Here is a 7,871-nt window from a genome sequence, read left to right as displayed (position 1 = left end):
GCGGAAGGGGCGTGGCTTCAACTTAGGGGGGTTTTTTCATCGCCATCGTCGGCCTTCCATCAATGTAGATATATCGATCGTCGTAAGAGTCTGACGCGTCGTCGGCAATTGGGCCATAAATTTCTAATGGAATGTTGGGCCCAAGTCGTGGCGTCGGGGCTCGTACTACTAGCGAGCGCCGACGCACAATTGGAGAGCTGAGATTCTAGACTCCGAAGTTTTGAAACTGAGTTTGTATTCCGAACAAGGGCGCACAGAGTTTACTGGTAGTACAATCTCATATTGTCGGCATTCCAAGTCCGACGAATGGCACTTCCTTCTAGAGTCTCTAGTCGGTAGGCTCCCGGCCTGTAGGTGTCTGCTATCTTGTAGGGTCCTTCCTAGTTTGGAGCCAATTTTCCTTGTCCTAGAGGCTTCGAAACTTCTGCCTTTCTTAAGACCAGGTCCCCAGGCCTGAAAAGCTTCGACTTAACCTTAGCGTTGTAGTATCGGGCCACTCTCTGTCGGTAGGAAGCCATGCGGAGTTGAGTCTCGCACCGGAGTTCGGGTAGGAGGTCCAGGTCGGCTCTCCGACACTCGGAGTTGCCCAGCTCGCGGTACTGCTCGACTCGAGTCGATGGTAGCCCGATCTCAAGCGGGATCATCGCCTCCGTCCCATAGGCCAAGTTGAAAGAAGATTCTCTGATCGGGACACGGGGTGTCGTTCGGTACGCTCATAGGACGGAATTCAATTCCTCGACCCAGAGGCCTTTGGCTTCATTCAGTCGGATCTTGAGTCCATACAGAATAGTCCGGTTGGTTACCTCGACCTCATCGTTGGACTGTGGGTGCCTGACCGAGGTCAGCCTGTGCGTGATATGAAATCTCGCATAGAACTCCCGAAAGTCTCGATTGTCGAATTATCGTCCATTGTCGGTAATAATAGTATGCGGTAGCCCAAACCTGAAGATGATGGACTTCTGGACAAAGTCTTCCATCTTTCGCTCGATAATTTATGCCAGAGGTTCGGCTTCTACCCACTTAGTGAAGTAGTAGATTACGACGACTATGAACTTCTTTTGATCAGATGTCGGAGGAAAAAGACCGAGTATGTCGATCCCCCACTGGGCAAAGGGCCATGGAGCAACAATGGGAGTGATTTGGTTGGCTGGTCGGTGTTGTATGTTAGCATACCTTTGACATGGTTCACACCTCCGAACCAACTCAGCCGCATCCTTTCTCATGGTGGGCCAGTAGTAACCCTGCCGTAGGACTTTGTAGGCCAAGGATTTGCCCCCCAAGTGATTTTCATAAATCCCTTCATGTACTTCTCTGAGCGCGTAGTCTGCGTCAGTCGGTCTCAAGCACCTGAGCAAGGGAAGGAAGAACGATCTTTTGTAGAGTCGGCCATCCATTATCACGTATTAGGAGGCCACCCATCGGAGTCGTTTGGCTTCCACGGGGTCTTTAGGGCTAGTTCTGTCGGTCAAATACCATACAATCGGATCCATCCAGCTTGGTTCGGTCGCCAGTTGCAGCACATCGTCAGCCCTGTCGATGCTCGGCTGCTCGAGACTCTCCACCAACGTCCGATCCAAGGCATCGTAGGCTGATGTCGCAAGCCTGGAGAGTGCATCGGTCCGAGCGTTCTCCGATCTGAAAATGTGGGAGATCTCAAAATACTTGAGGTGTGCCACAAGATCTCTCACCTTCTGAAGATATTTTGCCATTGTCGGGTCTCGCACCTCAAATTCGCCTTTAACTTATCCCACGATCAGCTGGGAGTCGGAGAAGACTCTGAGGCTGTCGATCCCGAGCTCCTTCACTACTCTCAAGCCAGCGAGGAGCGCTTCATACTCGACTTGATTATTGGAGGTTTTGAAGTCGAACCGGAGGGCGTACTCGGTAACCACTCCTTCTGAGTTGGTGAGCAGGAACCCGGCCCCGCTCCCTCGAGCGTTGGAAGCTCCGTCGATGTGCAACACCCAGGTAGACCCGGGGTCAGGTTCGGAGATTGCAGCTTCTGCGGAGCTCCCACCTTCCGATCCCTGGTCGGTTGTCGGGCACTCTGCAATAAAGTCGGCCAAGACCTGAGCTTTCAAGGTAGGTCACGGTCGGTACTGAATGTCGAACTCACTCAGCCTCACTGCCCATTTTGCCAATCGTCCCGATGTATCGGGGCGGCGCAAAATCGCCCTCAGGGGCTGGTCGGTGAGGACCATGATAGCGTGCGCTTGGAAATACGGACGGAGTCGTTGTGTAGATACGATCAAGGCGAATATCATTTTCTCCATCTTTGAGTACCGAGCTTCAGCTTCGTGGAGCACTTTGCTGGTGTAGTATATGGGTTGGTGAATTCGACTCTCGTTCTTCCGGACGAGCACCGAGCTAACTGCCTCTGGGGAGGTGGCCAAGAAGAGGTACAGTGTTTCTCCGACTTCTGGCTTTATAAGCAGCGACGGAGAGGTCAGGTACCTTTTCAGATCCTCGAAGGCCTGCCGGCACTCGTCCGGCCAAGAGAAGTCCTTCGCCTGCCTCAGGGTCTTGAAGAACGGGAGGCATCTCTCAGTCGATCGAGAAATGAATCGGCTGAGCACGATGATCCTTTCCGTTAAGCTGTTGTACCTTTTTTTTGGTGCCCGAGTGTCGCATGTCGATGATTGCCTTTATCTTCTCAGGGTTAGCCTCAATTTCTCGCTGAAAAATGAGGAACCCGAGAAACTTCTCCGAAGTCACCCCGAAGGTGCACTTAGTCAGATTTAACCTCATCCGATGTCGTCGAAGAGTGCAAAAAGTTTCTTCGAGGTCTTGGACATGATCTGAGGCCTGCGCACTCTTCACTAGCATGTCATCCACATACACCTTCATGTTGCACCCGATTTGATCTTTGAAGACCTTATTGACGAGTCGCTGGTAGGTGGCCCCGATATTTTTCAGTTCGAAGGGCATTATCCTATAGCAGTAAAGGCCCTTGGCGGTCACGAAGGCTGTGTGCTCCTCGTCTTCGGGTGCCATCCAGATCTGATTGTATCTGACAAAGGCGTCCATGAAGCTGAGTAGTCGATGGTCGGACGTCGCATCTACCAGCTGGTTGATTTTCGAAAGTGGAAAGCTGTCCTTCGGGCAAGCATGATTTAGGTCGGTATAGTCAATGCAGATCCTCCACCTCCCGTTGGCTTTTTTCACCATAACAACATTGACGAGCTAATCGGGGTACGTGGTTTCTCTAATAAAGCCTGCCTCGAGTAGTTTGTCCATTTCCTCGTCGATGGCCTTCTGTCTTTCAGAAGCGAAAGACCGCTTCTTCTGCCTCACCAGCCTCATTCCAGGGTCGATGTTGAGTCGGTGAGTCATCATCTCCGGAGGGATGCCGGACATATCCGCTGCCGACCAAGCGAATACATTGGCATTGGCATTCAGCAGCTCTACTAGCTGCCATTGCTCAGGGTCGGATAATTGAGATCCGACCTAGACCACTCGTTCGGGATTCTCCGCTATCGGGATGGAAACCAACTGTTCGGCCGGTTCGCCCCATTCTTCCTCTCCCCGCTGGTCCAACTTGTCGACCGTCAGGGAGTCCTTCACTTCGTTACTTTGAACAGAGATTTGGAAGCATCGTCGGGCGAGCTGTTGATCCCCACGCATCTCCCCGACTCCATTTTTGGTCGGGAACCGAACCAGCAGGTGGTAAGTCGAGACTATAGCTCTGAGGGCGTTTAGCCCGGGCCTTCCAAGTATGGCGTTGTAGGCCGAAGGCACTTAGACGACCGCGAAGGTTAGGTAGACGGTGCTTTGTCGTGGTTCGGTTCCAGCTGTCACGGGAAGAGTAACTTCTCCTTCCACCGTGACGGCCTCCCTGGCGAAACCCACTAGGGGCGTGGAGACTCTCTCGAGCTGATCAGCCGACAGTCACATTCGGGAGAAGGTCGAGTAAAACAAAATATTAGTCGAACTTTCATTATCAACAAAGATCCTTCTTACATCATAATTTGCTATTGTTGCCGAGACAACAACATCATCATCATGGGGAGTTTGGATTCCCCTAGCATCTTCATCTGTAAAAGTAATCACATCGTCTTGGTGTAGCTTCTTCGTCGACTCCCCTCCAGTAGTCATCCCCGGATCCAGTCATTTGGAGATCATATTGATGACCCCGACCATGGATGATTATTCGCTGCCTCCTCAGTCGGTTGGGATCGTCGGTCGGGGACGGGTCGAGTCAGCAGTTTCCTTCGAAATTTTTCAAGATACCCTCGACGTATGAGGGCCTCGATTTCATCCTTAAGTTGGATACACTGCTTGATGTTATGGCCATGGCCCCGATGAAATCGGCAGTACTTTCGCCGGACGAGGCCCTTTGCCTTCAAAGGCGAGGCCGTCGTAGATATTCTTCCCCTTCGATCTCCATCAAAATCTGTGCACGAGGAGCAGAGAAGAGAATATAGGAGTCATAACTGGGACGCATCGACCTCGAACTCCGCCGTCGAGGCAATCTCGAGCTCCATCGCTGGGGTGAGACCGGTTTGTCGGTCGGGGGCCTGCTGGGCTCGGCAGGGGCCCGACCTTTCCTTCGCTTCTCCTTCGGGCCCTTGGCCTCAGTCAGGCGCCGGTCGGAAGCTCCTTTGTCTGCGCGTATGTATTTGTACGCGCGCTCCAGCAGTTCGGCGTATGTCCGAGGGAGGGTCTTGTCCAAGGAGTATGTAAATCGAGACCCTCTTAGCCCCCTCTTCATGGCTGAAATAGCCATGTCTTCGTTGAGGTCCCGAACCTCAAACGTGGCCGCATTGAATCGCGTCACGAAATATCGAAGCGTCTCATTTTCTCCCTGCTTGAGGAAAAAAAGGCTGTCCGAGGTTCGTGGCAGCTTCCAGCTGGTGCTAAAATGAGCCACGAAAGCATGTTCGAGCTGTCCGAAGGAGTGGATGCTTCCTGAGCGGAGGCCGGAGTACCAGGCCCTAGCAGCTTTGCGAAGCGTGGCGGGGAAGCCGATGCAGAGAAGAGCATCGGTTGCCCCTTGGATCGTCATGAGAGCCTTGTAGCTCTCCAGATGGTCAACCGGGTCAGTGGAGTCGTCATAGGGCTCCACATGAGGCATCTTGAACCGACTAGGAATCAGCTCGTCTAAGATGAGTCGGGAGAGAGGTTGGGTGGTCTGAAAGTCGACGTCGTTCGAGGACTTCTATCCGTCCACCTGAAGCTGGGCAAGTCGACAGTCGATTTCTTCGAACCTGCATTCATAGTCGTCGACCCATTGGTGCTGGGAGACCCCGAGGGTCGAGTCTCCCGATGAATCTGAGGGGGAGGCGGACGGTGTCCGCGGCCGCTTCTCCTTCCTCGCTTGTTCCAGCTGGGAAGGAGAGGGTCATCGGGACCGATGGGTATAATGCCGTGTCCGCCTCTCCCCCCTCGGTGGGAGTGCTGTGACAGCTGCTCCTGAGGAGGAGACGAAGACCGACGCGGACATCGGCGGCTGCTCCTGGAGGGCATCGGGTGCGCCGCCGGTTGCCTCGCCGGTGAGTGCGGCAACCGGATCGGTTGTTGTTGAAAGCTCTTGACTGCATCCGTCAGCACAGTCATCTGCCGCACAATCGCCGCGATTTGTGCCTCCGTGGTCACCACAGGATGCGCAGAGCTGGGCTCCGCCATGGAGGGTGGAGGAGATGCATCTTCCCAACGGGAAGAGTGCCTCACCCATCCGGTGGCCCTCGATCGCTGAGCCATGATTCTTGTCATTCCGAAAGGATTCTTTTCAAGCTCTGTGAAGGTCGGACCCTCCTACCTGGTGCGCCAAACCTGTTGCAGCCAATCCCCTCATCGCCTGATCGCCGGGAACGAGCACCTGCAAGAGAAGTCCACACTGACCGGAGGTGCCTCCGACGGTCAAGTCAGAGAGAAGAGTAGGCAACAGTAGAAAAGAATCAGGGGGACTCAGCGTGAGAGGGAGAGAACTAGAGAGAGAGTCCAAGGGCTTCGAAAGAATCTCTCCGCAGCACTGTTGCCTTCTCCGTTTTATAGTAGAGCGCAGCGTGGTGCCGTCATTAATGGCGCAGACAACTGGGGGAGTTGTCAAATCGTCGGAGGCTGTCAGAGTCACCGTGGACTGTCAAGTTGCCGTGGGCTATCAAATCACTGGGATTAATCTATGTCCTTGGCAGGACAATACCCCAGGGTGGCTATGCCGCATGCCCTTGTCAGGACGGCGGCCCTCAGCAGTCGTATGGCGTTTGGGAGAGCCGACCAACTATATGTCGGTATTTGGTTGCGGGACGTCGGGCGAAGACCCAGGGACACCGTCGGCTGGTCTGGCGCATTGCGGGAATTGGACATCGGCCACCACCCCCGTCTGACAGTGAGTCAGTAGAGTCGGGCTTCGCCGTTCGGCTAGTCGGGAACAGAATGTGTCCGTCCGACCGATATATCTTCGGTCGGACAATGTCAACAGTCGTCGGTTGGTGCGGTCGGTAGAGTCGGGCGTCGGTCGGGCAGGCCCGAGGGTGAGTCGGCGTGAAAGAGGTCGGTCGGTATATCTCAACACTCTCCATCCAGATAGAGTGGGGAAAGCAAGATCAGATTCATTTGCAATGTATATTTTGTACCACAAAGGACTATGCGACCTTAGACAGCCACCAATCATCTATCTTAAAGATGGACAATCAGTTGTCCCTTATCTCGCAACATGTCAAACACAACGTTTCAAAAGATGAAGAAGACGAAGGACAACTCTTACCCACCCCCGGCCAACCCGCCGCTCCACCCCCCCTCCCCCCCCCCCAAAAAAAAAAAGAAAGATGAAGGGCAACCATTCCTCTCCAAGATGAATGCAACTATTCACAACCATGCAATCCCCTTTAACGCAAAACATGTACCACAAAGAATTTCAGTATACGGCAACTATATAATTTATATTTTTATTTTAAAAAAATAATAAATAATTAAATAATTCTAAAATAAAATATCATGTTATTAAAAAAGTATAGATGAAAGTGAATTAGATAATATCTATTCAAATTCATTTTCGTATCCGAGTATGAATAAAAATTTGAACATTCGGCTAATATTCGTATCAATATTCATATCCATAAAAAAAAAATAGACATAAATATCAATAAATAATTATTCAATCTGTATTTAAATATCTAATTTTATTTATATTCTTATTTAATTTTATATGACACTCATAAATTTTTAAAAAAATATAAAATTATATTAATATATTATTAATTTAATTTACCATCCACTTAATAATATCTATAATTCTCTGATCATAAAATTTAGTTATCCAATTTATATCCATACTTCCAGATCCAACTATATTTGTATCTATTTAAAATAAATATGAATATAAATTTTTACATTCAAATAATATTCACATCCTTAGCTGTATTTATCAAGTTAATAAAAATAAATAAATATAAATATTACCAATATCCGATCTAGTTCCCGTCCTATTAAAAACCATACATTTCTATACCTACTTGATAATTAGACTAGAACTACTAATTAAAGCTTGATTTCTAGTTTTTTTTTTTTTTAACAGTGTTGATCATGTTCAACCATTTAAATTTTGAACTGAACCCATAATGGATTTTCAATTATTAACTTCTTTTTCCAGAAGTTAATGTAAAGCATGTTCTGTGACGCTGGGCAATAATCAGCATGCCTCCGTACACAGCCCCTTCAGCTCGTAATCTAGCTTGCATGGTATCCAGCCCAAGAAAAGGAGGATTGCAATGGAACTATCAGAAAGACAATGTTCACCAGACATTGTTCTTGAATCCTGCAGTGACAATATGATGAAAATTAACTATGCTTCATTTGCATTTTCAGACCCAAAGAGCATACATTCCAGGCTCCAAAATTAGACCTTTTCTTAAAATCCAAATCATGAGCGG

Source organism: Elaeis guineensis, chromosome 10 (assembly GCF_000442705.2).
Source record: "Elaeis guineensis isolate ETL-2024a chromosome 10, EG11, whole genome shotgun sequence".
NCBI classification, from domain to species: Eukaryota; Viridiplantae; Streptophyta; class Magnoliopsida; order Arecales; family Arecaceae; genus Elaeis; species Elaeis guineensis.
Note: the sequence above shows the minus strand (reverse complement) of the source record.